General features: G+C 29.8%; 1 protein-coding gene across 1 annotated transcript in view; it reads left to right on the forward strand.

Annotated features, from left to right (window-relative positions):
• Positions 1 to 296: 296 nt before the first annotated feature.
• The window catches only part of LOC126739158 (zinc finger homeobox protein 3), a 234978-nt gene continuing 215204 nt past the window's right edge, over positions 297 to 20070 (forward strand). The window contains exons 1-2 of the mRNA XM_050444702.1: positions 297 to 640; positions 3174 to 3196. The gene's annotated coding sequence lies outside the window, so the exon portion shown is untranslated. The remainder of the gene's footprint in view (positions 641 to 3173; positions 3197 to 20070) is intronic.

The following is a 20070-nucleotide window of genomic DNA, read 5'->3' on the forward strand; positions in this document are numbered from 1 at the left end:
TAGCATTATGTATGCTTTTTCTTAGTAAGTATTATCCAAGTATAAAGAAAACTTGTAAAAGTGAAAAACCATTAATAGTTTATACCCTATATTTAAATTTTTTCATTGATCGAATGCGGATAATAGAGACCAACAGACAATGCCTCCCCGCGGGGGAGTAATTACCACGAGCGATGTTAGTTAGCGATGCATCCCTCCTCATCCTCCTCCTCCTCCACCTCCCACACCCTCCGCGTTTTGTGAGTGTGTTTCTTGATGCGTTTTGGTCAGCACTCAGCCGCCACGTAGTGGTCAAGCACAGAGCGTCGCGGTAACCCGTGCAAACTGCTGCAACGACGGACTTCGCCGGAATTTTCGCGAGTTTGTCTCACGTGACGTTCGCCATAGACGAATGCGTGGATCGTGACGTACGATTGTCATTTGTTTACGTGTGTCACGTGGATCCCGGTATGGTCAATTGGTACCAATGTGACAATGACATTTTGGTTCCTCAATGGAATTCCTCGAACGACTTTTTCATTTGTTTTTTAAACTGAAATTGTTTTGTAAATAATATGAAAATGTTTTAGTGTCGTACTTTTGTGGTTTGGACTTTATTACTTAGTTTGTTAGAACTTCATGTTCTCGGAAAATAGTAAAAGTAAGTGCTTTTGGATGTTCTCTCTTGAATTTTACTAACATAGTTTTAAACACCCATGGTAACTTAAGGAAATAAGCAGTGTGAAATCTCAAAATTCTATACAGCAATGTAAAATGTTTTAAATAACTTTTTAACAACTTGTAGAAGATTCAAATAACATGGTTATTTACAATTTTATGATTTAGATAAAATTGTAGTACAATCAAATGTATTTTAAAATTATAATATTGTATTTATAATTATTGTATTTATTTTGTAAATAATAAATATATTTTTTTAATTGAGAAGTTAAAAACACCTTAACATTTCAGCAAGATTTATATGAGAAGTTTTTAAATTCTGTTCATGTGCTCATAATTAGAATATCAACGTGTATATAGCATAAAAATATTTATGCTATATTAGGCTCTACTATTATTATTGAATATTTCTTTTTTTTTTAAATAATAAAAATATGTTGATCAAAAAATTATGGCGTGTAATTTCTTTATTCAAAGATAATAGACTACTAATATTATTATTTTAATAAGTAAAAATTTAAACTAAAGGTCAAAATTTATTAATCAGTATATTCAAAATATTTTAAAGAAATTTTCCTAATCTTAGATTGTAATTTTGAAAAATATTTAGGCTTTTAAAAGAATTGTGAATATGCCATTTAAACAATTTTAATTATTAATTTTAATTGTAACTGATAGCTTATTAGTATTAGTAATAGGTCTTTATACTATATACCAAAAATATATAGTGTTTTAAATTTGATCCTCAACACGAGGATCTCGAAATCTATAAGAGATACGAAGATGGTTAAATTGAGACAAAGTTGAAAATTTTTGAGCTTCACAATATACCGTTTAAAAAATTAAAAATTCCGAAAGGTTCCAAAGATATTCGAACAAATACGACATTTTTAAAAATCGATTTTATATATTTTTTTAAATTTATTTTGTATTCGATTTTAAAATAATTTGCACTTTAGCATTGCCACTTTATTCATGCTACATGATGATGATGTGCTAATGGTGTTTTCAGATTTTTAATTCGACGTTTCGCCTTTTGCCAACCATCATTAACTTTGTTTTTTTTATGGGCAAATTGAAAGTACTCGTCGATTATGTCAAAGAGATCTACAAAAGTCTCGGTCTCATTTTTTTTTAATGTCCTGAAGGTTACATGTTTCGCTTAAAATAAAGCATCATCAGAACGTATAAACTCTTAGTACTACGCAAGTCATCTCGTAAGAGTTATCACTAGTTTATAAGGTCTGTTCCTCTAACCTTGGGGACATAAAAAAAAATGTTGAGACCGAGACTTAGGGTTTTTATTTTTTCTCTTTTCTTATGGGCCACATATTGAATTTTTACATTTTTAAAATCACTGCGAAATTATCTTTTTAACGATGTATCACCAGTAATATTTCCTTTTGGTAAAAACCGAATTTTGAGAAAAAACTAAATTTGCCGCAGTATGCAAAAATCGCTAATTAAATAGCTCATTGAATAAGTTTTTTCTCGTTTTTTCATCCATCCTATCTTCATATTTACTTTTAGGCATATTAAAAGAACTAAACTTATCAAGATTTTAAATAAAGTATAATATGGTTGCTGTAATTTTTGACGTTCTACTCGCATTTCTATCGCAATTATAATAAATTTTAATCATATCTTGCTTTTCTTCATTCTTAATAACATTAATTGCTTAAATTATTAGTAAAATACCTATCACTTTGTACTAACAAAACATACAAATATTTATGACAGTTTAATTATTGTATTGTCAGTTTATCACAACCTGCTGCAGCGAATTTAGTTTCTTCTAAAAATTTGGGTCTTTACAAAAAAAAAAAATTTTAATATATCGTTAAAAAGATAATTTTCAGAAATTTTAAAAATGTAAAAATCCAATATGGCGCCCATAAGAAAAAACAAAGTTGATGATGGTTCGCAAAAAAACAAAGTTGATGATGGTTCGCAAAATACAAAACGTCGGATTTAAAATCTAAAAACACCATCACGTAACACGAACAAAGTGCAGAAGTGAAAATTTTTCTAAAATCGGATAAGAAATAGAGTCAGGAAAAAATAAAATTGATTTTTGAAAATTTTCGACTATATTCGGAACCATTTGGAATTTTTGGTTTAATCAAACGGCATATTGTTAATATCGAAAATTCTCACCTTTGCTCCAATGATCCTCGTATCTCTTATAGATCCCCATGTTAAGGGTCAAATTTGAAATATTCTGTATATAAAAATCAAGAAAGCGTTTTAGTTAAAAATTAATGCGACATTAATTTGAAAATAGAAATATAAAATTTCTTAAACTACTAAAGGTACCCAACCACATATTTAAGCAAGCGTCAAATGGTACATTAAAGAAAACCCAAAAATAACATAAATTTGTAATGTAAACTATATTTAAAAAATGCTTTGTTACACAGTTACACGGAATTAAAATTCTAATTAAAATTATTAAATTTTATTATATTTTTAAAACTACTTTAGATATTTAACTATATCCTTATTATTTCCAGACAAAAAAAATTTTTTGCCTAAAGTAAGTATCTAAAAAAAATCATCATCATACATAACAGCAATGCAGCTTCAAAGTAACTATGACCTGTAAATTAGAATGCGATGGAGAAGAAAAAAACATCTACCATTGCATGAATTTTGGTGAAATGTTCCTTTAGAAATCCTCATGGAATGTTTGGTATTGGGACTTTAGGAATACTCCAAAACACTAGATGACTTGTTGGTCACAGAGAAAAAAATATTATTTCTTAAATGTCATATCTTAGACTCACGTATCCGAAAAGGTCATCATGAAATGGTTCTGCTTTAAAATAAAATTTACATAAAAATAAGGTACTTTTAAAGTGAACTACTAACTATGTAAATGAGAATGCAAAAACTATTTTAAAATGAGTTTCAAATATCATAAAGTATTTTAAAGCTTTGTCAATTCTAATAAATGAGGTAACGTAAGAAAAACATATTTTTTTTAATCAGTCACTTAGGAGTTACCATTACTTGAATCTTAGTAAAGCACTTCATGATTAAGAATATTTAGCTACTTGACATCACTGCATCAGAGAAACGATAAAAGGCAACATATCGGTCTTTTAAATTTATATTTTTTGTATTTGTGCTTCTTTATTAATCTAAACCAATTTAAAAAAACTTATATATTTGGATAAAACTGATCATTTGAGATTTTTTTGCTAGTTATCTCGAAGGATTTATATTATTTTGTATATTATTTTCATGGTATAATGTATAATATATTAAACCTTTGGGTTGCTTTGAATCTTATTATACTCTGTAATAGTAGATCAAGATTTGTATTTATTAGCAGTTATTATCTAATATAGCAATTACTTTAAATATTTACATATTTGTAGGTACATTAATTTAGAGAAGTTCCTTGGAGAAACGATTTGATAATAACAACGCAATGTTGGATTAAGGATTTGGATGGTTAAACATAGTTGCAGTACGAATAGCAAAAGATCAAAAATTTAACTTAATTAGGTCTTAGTTTTGCTAATCTTTTTGCCAACTTTTCACTTATTTGATCTATCTCTTCTTAATAAATTCTTAGTTTTAAGAATATTTTCACGAGACAATTGGAATATTAAAGCATCAAAATAAAAAAGGCAAATTCTTTCCCCGCTTAATTAATTAGGTTTTTATTTCCTCGTTAGTAGAATGAATAAGCAGTTTTTCCCTAATATATTCCCAACTTGTATCCACTAACTTTTTTAACTATGGCGTATTTTTTTTAAAATTTTAAGATTCCTAAAAAAGTTTCATCTAAAGAATAAAGGTCCTAGAATTTATAACTTTTTTTGTAAAACTTTAATGGAAGCTTAGCAGGCATCACTGCACTTAACTGAGGATTCACTTAAAATATCTGCATTTTTTTATATCAAAATAAAGGGATTCCCGAGGATAAGTTAAAGGGTCAAAAAGTGGTCGTCTATTAAATATTGATATTACTTAGGTAAGTTTAGGTTGGGTTAATTTTATAGCAATTTTAATGGCAAGAGATCAATTTATAATTTGGTAGTTTAATAAATAATTACAAGCTTATAAAATTAAAAAATATTCAAATTTGCTAACCTCAGTGCATTGTCTGACAAATATTGGTAAATAATTCAGCTGAATTCAGTATATACCGTATATTCATAGAATATGTAGTGCTATCAGGATAACAGGTTATAGCTAAGGTTTGGATTATTCTGTTTATAATAATAACATTTTTTTTCTTCATATGAATATAATTTATACTAAACCTTTTCACTTCTGAAGAAATTAACCATATATCTTTCCTCGGCTTATTATGAGTAAAGAGTACAGATTTATTATAATGTGTTTTATTGCTGAAGTTAATTTAAAGCTGATAAATGATCTCAAAAGGTTAATTTCTTTTGACGTTTTTTTCTTCATAAGGCCCTCATCATATAGTAAAATAAAGGCATGTTACTTATATTATGCCATTAAACAAACTAATTTCGTGTGAGCCTCCAATATTGTCGACACCCTGTATAAAAAAAAAACTAGCCGCGAACGTGACAGTGCTAAGAGCGATATTTACGAGTCTAAGCTCGACAATTCAAAGACCTCGGCTCATTATTTTCGCGAGATATAAGATATAAATTATTTTATACGGGCAGTATTTGACATTTAAATTATCAGCTCAATTATGGTACCGTACTGCCTGGGTCGATTTTATAGTGCGAAAAGTTATTGCATTTTAAACAGGAGGGACGTGATAAAAAGCGGTTTATATTAGTGACTGCTAGTATGTCGATAAAAAACGCACGGACATGCCCCGCTTACATGCGCTTAACGCTCGATTGAGACCATGTACGGAATTAAAATAAGTTTTTTTTTTTACTGAACAACACGATTAACTAAATTTTGCAATAAAGTTGCCAGCAGACTCATTAACTTTCCTAATTTAGTCGATAGCAAAAGCAATAACCCCTAAAGAAAATTTCCCAAGGCAAACTACTTAAACCGAAACTCATCCACATATGAACCCTTAACGTTCGTTCCTTAAAGGGAACTTTTTCTTCTTAGTTTCTTAATTCCAGCAGTGACTATGTAATCCCTCGTCTAGTCTCCTCCTCGTCGGCCCCCCTTAAGCCCCCAAACCGCAGCTAGGCGCAGGCGCTGTGCTCTCATTACTGTGCGATTAATTAGCTTGCATATCGTCCGCTCTTTTCAGCTCCACGAAATTAAGCAACGCTCTCTGTCTTAACTGCTTTTTCAGTGGCGTGTTACTAGTTCTCAGAAATAGTTTTCTTCAGAAAAACGACAAAAACACTAAAATGGTTAAAAAGGATGATCAGAATAGGATAATTTTTGCAATAATTAATCTTATGTTATGAAATATTTTAATTTTTAAGTCTCATGTAACATTAGAAATTTAAAACATTTATTTGCCAATACTAAAAATTTAAAAACAAATGAACATATGTATGATGTAAGTGAAATTAGGAATGCATCTCAATTATTAGAACCGTTTCTCAAAAGTAGCTCTGCAATAGGCATTTTTAAGAGATATATCCTTAAAAAAAAAACGACGACTGAATCAGGGAGTTTAGGAAAGGAAACATATCCAACATATCTAAATAAATGTAATATGATATAGGTATATCATATTATAAATGCAAAGCGAAAATGTGAGTGTAGACTTACTTAATCCAGTACAGGCATATACCACAACCTCAATGAAAAGAGACTAGAAAGAACCTAATTCACATGAAACTCAATAAATATTTATTTATTAGGCATCATACTGTGACTATACTTATAAAAAGAATAATTTTTAAAAAATGAGCAATGAAGCGCTCGGGGCAAGAAAGTACATAAGTCCCACTCAGTAATTTTGAAAAAAACAACTTTAAAGGTGGTATGTCTATTTTTCATGTCAAAATAAAACTATACTTTCTGTTATTGATAAAAAAATCAAAATTGCTAGATTTTTAATAGTCTTTAAAAATACCGACCGTGGCAATCAAATGTATGGACATTAACAAATAAAATAAAATGTAAACAAAAAAACTACTATTCACCCTATTTTTTTTCTTTTAATTTAGTTAGCCATAGATCTTCCGGATTTTTTATGTTTCTTTTTTTTAATTTTGTTTTCCAAGTGGGACTAAAAATTGCCTATAATGTTCAAATGAGGTAATCGCTGATCGGGATGGCAAATCCAATGCTTATAATTTTTTCAGATGGCAACAATTTTGTCTCCAATATGTATGGAGCTTCTCCCAACTTAAATTTTTCTGTTTTTATACAAATTGCTTATTAGACACCCAAAAAATTTTTTTTTAGATTTTTTAAGAATTTTGTTTACTTACGATTATTTTAGATTCAGATAATTTTTAAAGCTCACTATCAGTTGAATAGTAATCTCTGTCTGCTATACTCATTTGAGCTAAAATGACTTTCAGACAAATTGTCTGAACCCATTTGTTGTTGACTGAAAATATTCAATATATTCTGCAGAGGCAACAAAATAATGTGGGTTCCTATTAAATTACTTTGCAAATGGCTTGTGACCTTTAAAGTCCAGTTAAATAATAAAAAATTATCGATTTTCAGTTAAATGTGGCTTATGTGTGCCTTCTTACGGCAAGCCCCTCAATTGATCTGCAATGATTTTTGAAAAGCTGCTGTTGTATGTTATATAAGGAATGAAAAGATATCCAAATTATTAAATTTTAATTTTATCAGCGATTTAATAGCTCTAAGTAGTCATAGGGTTTTGTCTTTTTTATTTGAGAATTTTTGGAAATAAAGGGATGGTTTTTGTATTTTACACAATTTTGTCCTTTAAGCGCTTTTGGTCCTTAAGACATCTTTAGTGCTAACTAAAATTGAGATGAAAAAAAAATTATTTATTAGCAATTGAAAAAATGTAGTACTTGTAAATAGTACAGGAGCATTACTATTGCATAGAAGCCACAATTAATATGATTTAAAACGTTGAGAAGCAAATTCCTCTTGAACACTAAATCATTGAACAAAATAGTCATTATTAAAATTAAGGGATTTTTTTAATTATGTATTTTTTTGATTTTGTATTATTTATGAAAAATTTTGTCAATTGAAATGACTGACAATAAGGGCAAAGTATTCAAAGCAAACTGAAATAAAGCAAAACTGCTATTTACTAATACAGGGTGAAAAAGCAAGGAAATAAAATTAAATGAATTTAGTCATAATACAAACTTTGTATATACTTAAAGATAGAGACGAAGTATGTTGATATACGCTTAAAATTAATTTAATAATTTTTTATTTGAAGGTCAAGAATTATGTATTCTTAGAATTTATATAAAAAATAAAATTATTTGAGAATGGGTATAGTTAGGATGGGATAAAAACAATATTTATTGTGAATTTATTGGTTAGAAATGTGATTTATGTGGTCAAATGTAGTTGTAACAGTGATAAGACAACTGACAAATGCTTCTTATTAATAGAAGCTAAAAACTTTACTGTACAAACCAGCTTTTTTTTCTAAAATTTTTTACGACTAATAATCATTTTTTTTCTTTCGTTATTTGTTAATCCTAGTCTCTTCCCATTGCAGATATATTATAACAAAATTTTTAATTATTATATTTATTTGCTATTTAATTTGTAACACCTCAAAACATCATCAAATATAACAGCATAGAATCTGCTGACTTTATCTCTTTCTGTTGCTTTGACCTCCAAATTGACCTGTAGACCATCAGATTAGTTGTTTCTTTACTTAACAATTTCTGATTTTATATTCTTAGATTATACTTGTAAAATACAGGGTGACTAGAAAATATTGCTTAGGTATAATAATAAAGAGTAAATGAGAAATGAGAAATTACCCAAAATAAATCCTCACGTCTCTGTTAAAGATTTTTATAAACTTTTTAGTACTTTTGGGACTCTCCAGTTACTAGCAAAACTTAATTGTAATAAAATAATCTATACAAATTTCTTACAATATAGACATTTCTTACGTTCTTTAAAACTTCAAATTAATTATTTTTGCGTATTAGATCATTTACTATATAAAAATGCCTAAAGTGTAATAAATATTTCATTGGTAGGCCCGTCCATTTATTTACATATGAGTACGTTATTTTCATATTTATTGTTTTTTAAATTTAATCTTTAACTTTTGGAATAGTTTTAATTAAACTTATAAATAGTACATCTGCTATCCCTATTTAGCAAACCATTTCAAACTTATTAACATACTCATTTACTAAGTAAATCAAAAAATATTTATTACAAATTTAAAAAAAAAAAACTATATGAACAATACACGAAAAACCAAACCAACCAACTGATTTATCTTCATAACCTCAAATAACTAGTTTGAAATATGCAACCTATGGCCTTGGTCAAGCACTTAAGTATTATAGGTCAACAGTATGTATTCCACGCCACTGTACCTCGCCAGTCTTAGCCACTCTTATAGGGTTTGTAATTTCATTCTGTCTGTGGCTTAATGAAATGTGCGCCCGTCTCACTCCCTCAAGCGTCTAATTAGTCTCGACCCTCTCTCTCGGGTGCCAGATGATAAATTTGCGAGAAAATCGCGAAACGAGGTTTTTTATTCCTTGTTTTTCTGGACGCTGCCAAGGAGTGGTGGGGGGAAAGGATCGGGCCAAAGATGCAGAAGCCAGATTAAAATTTTAAGCAGGGCTTTTGTTGGGATATTTGACTTTTCAAATTAAGTTTATTGTATTTTTAAGTTTTTTTTTGCTTGGAAAAAGCTTTTTTTGACTAAGATAAAATGGCTTTCATAAAATTTATCCCAGATTAGAGTTGCAAGAAATTTTTAATTTGTCTCTAATAGTCTTTTAGTTGATAAAACTCATTTCGTAAAATGGCATTACAAATGTTTTTTAATTTGTTTCAGTTCTTTAGATAGAGACTCAAAGCTTTAGTAAGAGAACTATGTTGCTTAGAGCTTTAATTGGGGTTTTAATATTATTAAAAACTTTAAATATCTAGCGAACAAATAAACATAAGTAAAAAAAGTCATTTTTAAATTCGTTACCTATATTTTCTGCTTTATATTCCTATTGTAAAAGGTAGAGTAACTTGATTCCAGCTAATGATAACTGTTTCGTTGAAACTTTAACAGAAAACGTTTAGAAATACAAACATTCCAAAACTCAAAAATCTCTAAAAACTTTAAGTAAGTTTAAAATTAATAAAAAAAAATAAGAGATTAAAGGGACATTTAAATAGAAATTCCTTACTAAAACTTAAAAGAGGCCTACAAATGATAGACATACATATTGTTTTTAAAAGAAAGTTAGCACAAAGAGTTAAATGATAAAAAAACAAAAATTTGTCGGCGTACTTGCAGCACGAAAGGGAAAAGAGGTATTTGCCGATACATGTTTCAGTTTATAAGCTTTTTTAGAGCAAAGCAATCAAAAAAGCAAAGGAAAGAGAAAAGAAGTATATCACGAAAAGTAGCGAATAGATTTATATAATTTTCTGATCACCTTGATTTCTCCTGCTTCCTGAAGTAAAATCTGTATTGTTGTGACGAATTCTTATTGAGTTACTTATTTTGTCAAATATTACATCACTCTTAGGGCCGGTTGTATAAACACTTTGAACTGTAGTTTATTGTTGAACTGCAGTTCAAAGTAAAAAAGTTGTTGTATCAATAATATTTGACACTGATCTAAGTTCAAATTCGAAGTTCAAGTGAACGCCCACTTGCCGCCGTTCAAGAAGCCGAACTTTCGTTCAAGTGATTTTCTAACCTGACATTCACAAGTTTTGTGCTTTGTTTATCTCCTTCTCATTATTATTGGGTTTATAAAAATGAATGAATTTAACGACGAAGTTATTACTGATGATGAAGATTTTTTGGGTCTTGTGAATGCTGTAATGAATCCTAGAATGCCACGGACATTCAGAGAACGTCCTGATCATTTTACTAAATGAACAGATAATGAATTTTTACAAAGATTTCGCTTGACGAAAAAGACAGTTGCTTACATTAGCTAATGTGTTTCTCCCACAATCTCTTTCACAACCAGAAGGTAAAATTAGTATATTTTTATTTATTTTACTACGTATTATGATATAGGTACTTATTATATTTTTAAGGAATCACGCTCTTTTGGCTTCAGAAATGGTACTCCTAACTTTAAGGTTTTTTGCAACAGGGTGCATTTTGAAAGCAGCTGGAGATTTTTCTGGTGTAGACAAATCTACAGCAATTGCACATATGCATGAAACCTATATATCACTACCCGATGAAGAAATAAATAATGTTCGACAGGGTTTTTACAACATTAGCAGGAGCCAAAATGTATTGGGGCTTTGGATTGTACCCACGTAAAAATCCAATCTCCTGGTGGAGAAGAATCAGAAAATTTTAGAAACCGAAAAGGTTTTTTTTTTTAATATACAAGCAATATGTGACTCACAACTAAAAATTTGGGACATTGTGTGCAGATGGCCTGGGTCTGCTCATGACGCAAATATATTAAGGAACTCAACAGTATGAGCTCGATTTGAAAATGGTGATTTTGGCGAAAATTTATTAGTGGGTGATAGGATGGTGGATATAGTAACAAACCATACCTGATTACACCACTTTCTAACCCAACCACTCCTGTAGAACATTTATTCAACGAAGCACAAATAAGAACGAGAAACCCAACAGAGAGATGCTTTGGTGTATTAAAACGTCGATTCCCAATATTAGCATTAGGAATTAAATTAAATATGCAAAAAGTGGAAGCAATAGTTGTCTCATGTGCAGTGCTTCATAATATTGCATGCATGTTGAAAGATGACGTTCCCCTTGTAAATGAAGAAGCTGAAGCGGCTCTTGAATTAGGAAATATCCCTAAACCTGTGGTATAACCAGGTGTTGAGAATATAGCCCTAAATAATGTGGTTCGGCAAGCTTTGATAACTGAGTATTTTCAGCCTTTGTTAGATAATGTAGCTAAATTTTAAAAACATTTTTTTATTTTATAAATAAAATACAACTTATTTTACAAATACATATTTTTAAATTTTAAAAACAGACATAATTTATTAGCAGATAGCAGCTGATCTTTTTTCAGTTGAAGGATCTCCAGCTCTAGTTCAGCTTTCTTAGCTTGAATAAGAATTCTTTCATCACTCTCCTTTGTTGCTAGTGCCATTGAGCTAGTGATGTTTGTGGCGTTCCTTCATCATTTCTACTCTTAAAAGATGTTCTTTTTCAAGGTATTTTGTCTCCTTGGAGACTAATTCAGCTTTATTTGCAGCCCAGGAAATAATTTTGTTTGACAGAACATTTTAATTTTCTTAAAATTAAAATAAATTTAAATAATTTGAAATATAATAATTATTACAAAATTTACCCTTATTAGCACAAGCCTTCTTCAAAATGGTTTTCAATGGCTTCGATTTTGGAGTGCGAAGCTTTTGTGGGGTTATTTTGTTCCAGTTGGTAGGTAAAGCAGCTAAAATAAGAATAGTCAGAATAGAAGAAAGTGTCATCTAAACATATTGTTTATTAATACTAATAATTGAAACATAGGTATAGGGATAGCGTTTACCTATACCTGACAATAAACTATCTTCCTCATTAGAATCTTTGCCATCTTCCTATTAGAACTTTTGCATCTCTGAAAGGCTCTCTACAAATGCTATTAAATTCATTTGATAGACGCTCACAAGCTTTCTGCTTTAAATCGTTGTTCATTTTCCACCACCAAACAAGAATCTACAAATAATAAATACAAAAACTAAACACTGTACCTAATAAAATAAAAGCAATACCTACTACAATAAAATTCGAAAGTATTTAACGGCTTGCAAAAATATCAATTTGTACTTACCTATAGGTATATAAAATCAAGTTTAATTAGTAGTACCAGCCACACCAAGTAGAAAATACACTTTTTATAAACTTTTACTGCTTTTACTTTTTTTTACTTGCAAGCAACCCAGCCCGCCAAATCAAACAAAAACAAAACAAACCTCTCCCTTTAGGTTATGTTCAATGTCAAAAATAAAAAAAAACCAAAAGTAACTCAATATTTGTAGTGCCAACCTAAACTAACCTCAGTTCAGCTGAACTAAAGTTCAGTTTACATGGAACAACAGAATATCGAATGAACGCAGTTCACATTTTGATTGGCGTTCCGTTGAACCTAAGATCAAAATTGATTTATACAACCGGCTCTTATTGCAAAATCAATGTACAAAATACTATCCCACATGCTCAAATATTGAGAAGAAAAAGAAAATAGACTTATTCTATATTCGAAGAAATATGAACTTAAAACTTTGTCAATACCTTTCGTTATGTTTAATTTTGTGTAAGTTCAATGAATGGTAAATACAATAATTTACTTGAGGTAAATCCAAAAAAAAAATCTTTCAGTTAAAACAATGAAAAGAAAAGTGCAAGTGTAGGCTGCACCTCTTCTCAATGACAATAAATATCCGAAGAAGATAGTAGCTGCAAAAAAGTCCTGTCGTTTACAGAACAATATTTGGTTAAAATAGTGGGAAAAACTTATTCGGAACAAAGATAGTTCATTAATAAATTTTCACTGCCATTGATAATAAGAATTCATGATAATTGGCCAATTCTTTTTTCTAAGAACGGAATATTTTAGCACTTTTCGAAACGGATAAGTTGCAAAATACATTTTTTAGATTAGAGTAAGGAAAAAATTAAAAATCTTCTTTGCTATTGCTTGTCAAACCTAAAAGCAAATATAAATTATATTCCTGATAAGAAAACTACTGATCTTTTTGTTGAACGTTTAAGACATCTAACAAAAAAGACTTAGGGAAAAACTGGATTAAATTTACATTGAACTCTCTAAGGTAGCAATTAGTTTCATTTTGTCTTATTCTAGGATCTATTGGAACTGGTCGAAGAAGATGTTTCTATTAGACTCGTCAACGAAATGGTGCGGAAAACTTTACTGGTACAATCTGTTTATATTTTAATTAAAAATTTAAATTAGCTACGTTTTTCACACATCTTCGTACTAAATAAAAAAGTTTTTTCTAATGTAACAAGATTTCATCAGATTAATTATGGTACATTTTGGGTCTGTCAAACGGCATATCGTGGTACGAATCACAGTTTGACAGACCAATGATAGATGTTTGGTTTGACAGTATTGGGAGACCAAATGATGTGCTAAATAAAAAGCGTCTGCAATCGTTTATTGTATGAAACCATTCGCGATGGTTTCATTTTCATAATATATTATTGATAAAAACTACTTTTTAGTTAGTATGCCATGTTAAAAGGGGCCGAATTACATTTTTGATATTTGACTATAAGAAATGTTATTTCAGAAGATATGTCGCATTTTTACTATTTAAAATACACCCGGACACTGGAACAAAATCAAAAAATGTAGAAGCAACAAAGAAGAACTTTTTTTCGTTGCTAAGTTAACTTAAATAGTTTTTCCAGTGGTATCTATAGCAGTTAGAAAACATATATTATATAATGCTAAGAGCTGGATTTGAATGCTCAAAAAGGAATATTTTTTTGAAACTAGTGTATCTAAGAACTTTTAAATTTGGGATTTTTTATTTCATCAAGACGATTTAAGATTTTTTGTGTTCTATATATCAATTTTATTCTTAGAATCCATTATCAATTTTATTGTTAAAATTATTTTTTAAATATTAATAAAATTATTCCTAATTATTACATTAGAATGTTATTTTGTTGTATCTTATTATTGTTCGCGGTTTTGACTGGAACTGTTATTAAGGAGTTGTGCTTTTTTGTTTCCTCATTATAAGTACCACTAAATAATTTTTAATAAAATTGTTACTGTGGATAGGTTACTATATAAAGCTGTCAAAATAAATAAGCAGTAATTTTACGGTAGTTTACGTGGGTTTATGGCTAACGTAAATTACTGAAATTTACATATTTATTTTTTGAAGTGCATGGGCACGGTATGTGTATTTGATAGAAAAAATCATTTTTCACAAATCAGATGCATTGTAGTTTAAGAGTATGTAATTAAAAATCCCCGAGAGTAATTTTTTACTCCAATAGTTATATAGATTTAATTTAAAAAATTGAAAAATTAAATAAGAACTTTAACATACTGTATTTTGGAAACAAGGGCCTTGCGGATCCATATTTGTATGGGATTTTATATTTATTTTTATGTTCTGAATACGTACCCGTTATAAATCACCCAGTATATTTACTAAAACATACTTTATAAATTAGACCATAATAGACTTGTAATTGACAAAGTTCTGTTAATCACCTCCTCACCTCACCTTAATATGTCAAATAGAAACCTCATCGTGTAAGCAGCATTAAAATGTCTATTCAACAGTGCCAAAAAAAACTAAATTAGTTGATATACCAGCGAATAGCGAGCTAAATTACCTGGTAATAATGAATATTTTATTGATGTCATATTTTGGCATATCAAATGGCTATCCTATAACGTGATATGTCATTTTAAATGGCATAAGATCTGCCATCCAACGGTGTATAAAAAATTAAAGTTTAGGGACTTATTAATAGTAAGGGTGAAAAAGGTGTTTAAAAAATAAACAACAGTTTAATCAGTTTACAAAATTTATTTTATTAGGTGCTCAAAATATGCTTCGTTATTCGCGAGACAATAATAAAGTCTGTTTTAAAATTTCCCACAAACATTGACAAGTGTTTGTCCGCTTATTACATTCGCGAGTAATTCGATCCGTTAAATCATTAATATTTTTAGGTGAGGTTTTATAAACTTTGATTTTTAAATACCCCCAAAGAAAAAAATCTAGTGGTGTTAAGTCTGACGACCGTGTGAACCTTACATAGTGCAATTGAATGCACTATGCCTGCCAATCCACATAGCTGAAAACTTTTCGTTAAGCCGCTTTCGAACTGTTAAAAGATTGGTCGATTTAAGGATATATTGTATTTTCAAGGAGGTCTAAATATATAATAATTAGTCCAATTCAATTTTCTTCCAAAAGAAATAGCCCGATGATTTCCTTACCATAAATTCCTGCCCATACATGAATTTTTTCAGGATATGTATAATACTCTCAAAAAAGATGTGAATTTTCATTATCTCAGTATGTTCAGTTATGCCGGTTTACTAGTCCTTTTAGAAGAAAACTTGACTCGTCACTGAAGCAGATTGTATATCTCTGTATATCTAAATTGAGAGTGTGTTTTTTTTAAAGAAGTTATTAAGGGTGGTTCGTTTTGAAATGAAAATCCTGTATAAACAAAATATATTAAAACTAAAATTATGCACTGAGAAAAACAGGTCAGCTAAACATATTAGTTGACATTTTTTAGTTGCTATTACTATAAAATTTGTTGCTTCAATTTTTATGTCTCTATTGTTCCAGCTATTTTAAATTAGTTGAACCTTGCAAGCTACTACAACTAACTTTATCAGCTCCAAAAATGACTATTTTTTTGTAATAACATATCTTACTATTAATTTATTTGTGGAAACGATTCTTCATTATTTTCCAAGAACGTTTAATAAAAAACAATCAAAACATTACTACAAGTTTAGCTGTGACAACCTGGTTCAAACAACTGATGTTTGTTAGTTTATCCTTCGGAAGCTTTCGGACCCAAGATTTTAGAAAATAATACTTATTACACGTAGTGCCTCGGCCCCGAAGTTTACGGAATCCTCAGTTTGTCGGATCACTTTCAGTCTCATTATGGTCATTACATCATTAGTCTCTATGCCATTTGGCGCGGTCGTTTGTCACTCTATATACCTCTGATTTTTCAAATATAACATTACTTTTATAGTATTTCATTTTTAAATAGTGTTTATGTAGGGTGACCGGCATCTCAACAGAGAGGAGGAGGCAAGAGTGAGGTGTTACCTATGTTTTTAGTTACTTTTTAGTTGAATAGGATTTTATTTATATTTAAATTTAGTAGGTGAAATATTGGTTTTTCTTTGTAAATGTTTTTTTTTAATAATGATTTTAGTCTAGTACTTTTCCATCTATTTTTTTTGTATAACAATTAATACTTTTTGTGATGATATAATTTTAAAAATACAGTATTTTGGTTTAAGACGAGTCTAAACTAAGCAAGCAAAATGTCTTCAAACGTGTGCATTTCGTGCCCTACATGATATGGAGCTAAGACGCTAACGAATTTGTGGACTTAAATCTGTTCATCATAAAGTGCACAAAATATTTACAAAGTCCTAAAGACATTTTGCTTGGCTCGAAATTTGCACTGGACTTCAAGAAAGTTATTAGTTGCCATTACTAGGATTATAATTTGTCACAAACAAAATAAATGATTATTATAACAAAAACTATTTTTTTGACTAAAATTGTTTTGTTTGTAGAACAAAAACAGTTCGTTATCATGACACAAATTTATTGGTTATTGTGACCAAAAATATTGGTAGTCATACAAAAGTTATTAGTTGTCATATAAAAAATTATTGGTTGCTGATGCGAAGAATAAGATTAAAACAAACCAGAAAAGCTAGTTGTGAAAACTGAGTTTATTAGTTTTACTCAAGAAGAACTACAGCTTGTGTAACCACTTTTTGCTTTATACCTTAAACACTTAGTTCTATTAATAGAAAAATTAAAATTTTTAATAAAATTTTTGGGTACTGCAACAATGTTCTTTATTTTAAATAACCAACAAATGTAGTTACCGAAACAATAGGAGGAGTTCTAAAAAAGCTACCAGAGTTTTAGTTGCCGTAGCAATAGAAACCTCCTGGTCATCGTACTATTTTATACTGTTCTTATAACTAATTTGTTCACCTGTCCTCTATGCTATGTATGTACACTTTCGGGCTATTATTACTAAGTTTTTAGTTATGGCAGCCTTTTTTTTTATCAGTGTGTAAAAGCAGGTCCGAGTCTGTAAACAAGGCATCCCACCCACCCCTAAATTTTCGACCACGTGTTATCCGACGCTCGCGTCCGGCAGCGTCGTCGTCTCCTCTTCTCCCGATCAACCCCCCCGGGATCCCCGTTTCCCCTTATTCCCTCCCCCACCGTCTCGTAAGCAGGTGGCTCGTCGCGTTTAGCCCTCCGCGAAGCAACTTTGGGGGGGATGACATGCAAATATGCGTCCTTTAGAACTAGCGCTTAAAAATCGACGCCGACTACGACGCGAATATAGGCGTCTTATTGTACACGAGGCAACGCCGTTCCGCGGGCGACGCATTCAAATTTCGGCCATATTTTTTCGAGAAAAAGAGTCATTTGGTTGGTGATTAGTTTTTTCTTTTGTTTTTTTTTTATTGGTGGTTAATTTAATTTTTTTTGTTAGTTTGAGAATTGCCGATTGATTAGTTGCTGGGATGACGTGGTTGTTTGTTTTTGATTTGAGTGAAGGAGTTCACAAAATTTGTTTGGATTAAGGTGCCTCCGCAATAATTTTGTTTTTGTATGTAGGTATTTCGGAATAATTTTTGATGAGTACCGTATCTAGTATATAAACATCTAAGTTTTTTAATAAATGTCATATCAGAGTTTAGCCAAAGCATATACAACTCCACAAAAGTTTAAAAACATTGAATAAAATTTACATTTATATACTTTACACTGACACATCTTTTTCTTATTAATATTTATTTGTGTATAAAGTTGGCAGGCGTTTCTCCTATGATATTTTGTAGTATAGATGTTTGTTTATATATATTTACGGCATATGTATATGGGACTTCTTGCTTGATATACAGAACACAATACCCACATAGCAAACATATATAGGATGATAATTTAAAAACTTGAAATGGCCATACAGTATCGGACAAAATTGAAGCAACTTTTGATCATTTTATTTAGAAAAGGCAAACTTTAATAAATTGAAGCCACAACTATTTACGGAAAAAACACCTTCAAAAAAAATACACACAAACACAATATTTAAGGTTTATTAATTATAGGTTTTATGTAAATATATGAACCTATATAAAAAAGACTTGTATGAGCGCGACAAAATTGGCAAAAATTCCTAATATAAAAATAATAAAACATAAAATATTAATATTAAGTCCAGTTAATTATTGTTTTTAATTACTGCTGCACAAAGTCTTAGCATGGAATCAATTTAATTATTGACAACATTATCATGAATCACCTTACATGCTTTTTCGACATCTTTATGTAATTGTGCCGCCTCTTTGTTATTTTTTGTTCGAATTTGGTTGTCTACGATTTCCCACGAATTTTCTATCATATTAAGATCCGGTGACTGAGGTGGCCATTTCAAAACTTCAATGTTGTTTTTCGTTACTTTACACTATTGGCGGTATGTTTAGGATCATTGGAACATGAATTTCAACGAAATTTTTAATTTTGCATAGGGCAGCCTAACATTTTTAGGATGTTTCGATACTCGAATCAGTCCATTTTCCCGAAAATTTTATATAATGGCAGAGAAATCACCCTTCATCATTATATTACCTCCGCCATGGATTTATTGTCAGGTTAACATATTTAGGATGCAGTCTTTTGCCTTCTAGTCGACGTGTTCACCTTACACCATCAATACCGAAAATGCAAAATTTTTACCACGAATTCGAAATTGTTTTGCAATATTGGTTTGAGAGGCAGCTGCTTTATACGCATTTATAATGCGTTCTTTCAAATCAAATAATAAGGAATGCGAATTTATTATACACTTCCAGTCTTAACAAAATACTAATATTACATTTTTGGAAAAGTTGTTTCAATTTTGTCCAATACTGTATATTAGTAACGAAAAACTAAATAAATTATTCTAAAAATAGTTTTTATAAGATCAAAGGAAAACAGAAACAAGCATATTATCTTCCTTTATATAGACCCCTCATATCCTTGATAGAAAAATTATTTCCAATGATATACCATAAAAAGGCACGTTTTAGAAAATTCTTGTTTATTTATCAAGGAAAATCATAAATAAAAACACTATTTTATGTTATTTAATTAAATCTTTCGAATTTTTTAAAAACAATAATAAAGCCTACTTTTAAATTCTTCACGTAGAGTTACAAATGTTTCTCTGGATATGGTACTCAACTATTCTATGCTAGAAATGATCTAGTGTCTCAGAGTGCGTTTTAAAAACCACAGATTCTAGTTGACCCCACAACAAGAAGTCAAGAGGTGTTAGGTCCGGGGATCTATGTGAATTTGTATTGTGAACTTTTCAGTTATTCGTTCTGTAAAGTTTTATGTGAGAAATAACTTAAATTGATATAGCTTCTGTATGTAGTGAGTAATTTTTGGTATGAAATTTATCCCAGGTATAACTGAAATTATTGTGATCTCAGTATAGATTTTTTCAAAATGAATTTAACCCTCTTATATACTGGTTTATTTAAAATTTTTAAGATTTGTTCGATTGGTTATTGAATATTATATAGACAATAGTCAACATAAATATAA

Source organism: Anthonomus grandis, chromosome 8 (genome assembly GCF_022605725.1).
Source record: "Anthonomus grandis grandis chromosome 8, icAntGran1.3, whole genome shotgun sequence".
NCBI classification, from domain to species: domain Eukaryota; kingdom Metazoa; phylum Arthropoda; class Insecta; order Coleoptera; family Curculionidae; genus Anthonomus; species Anthonomus grandis.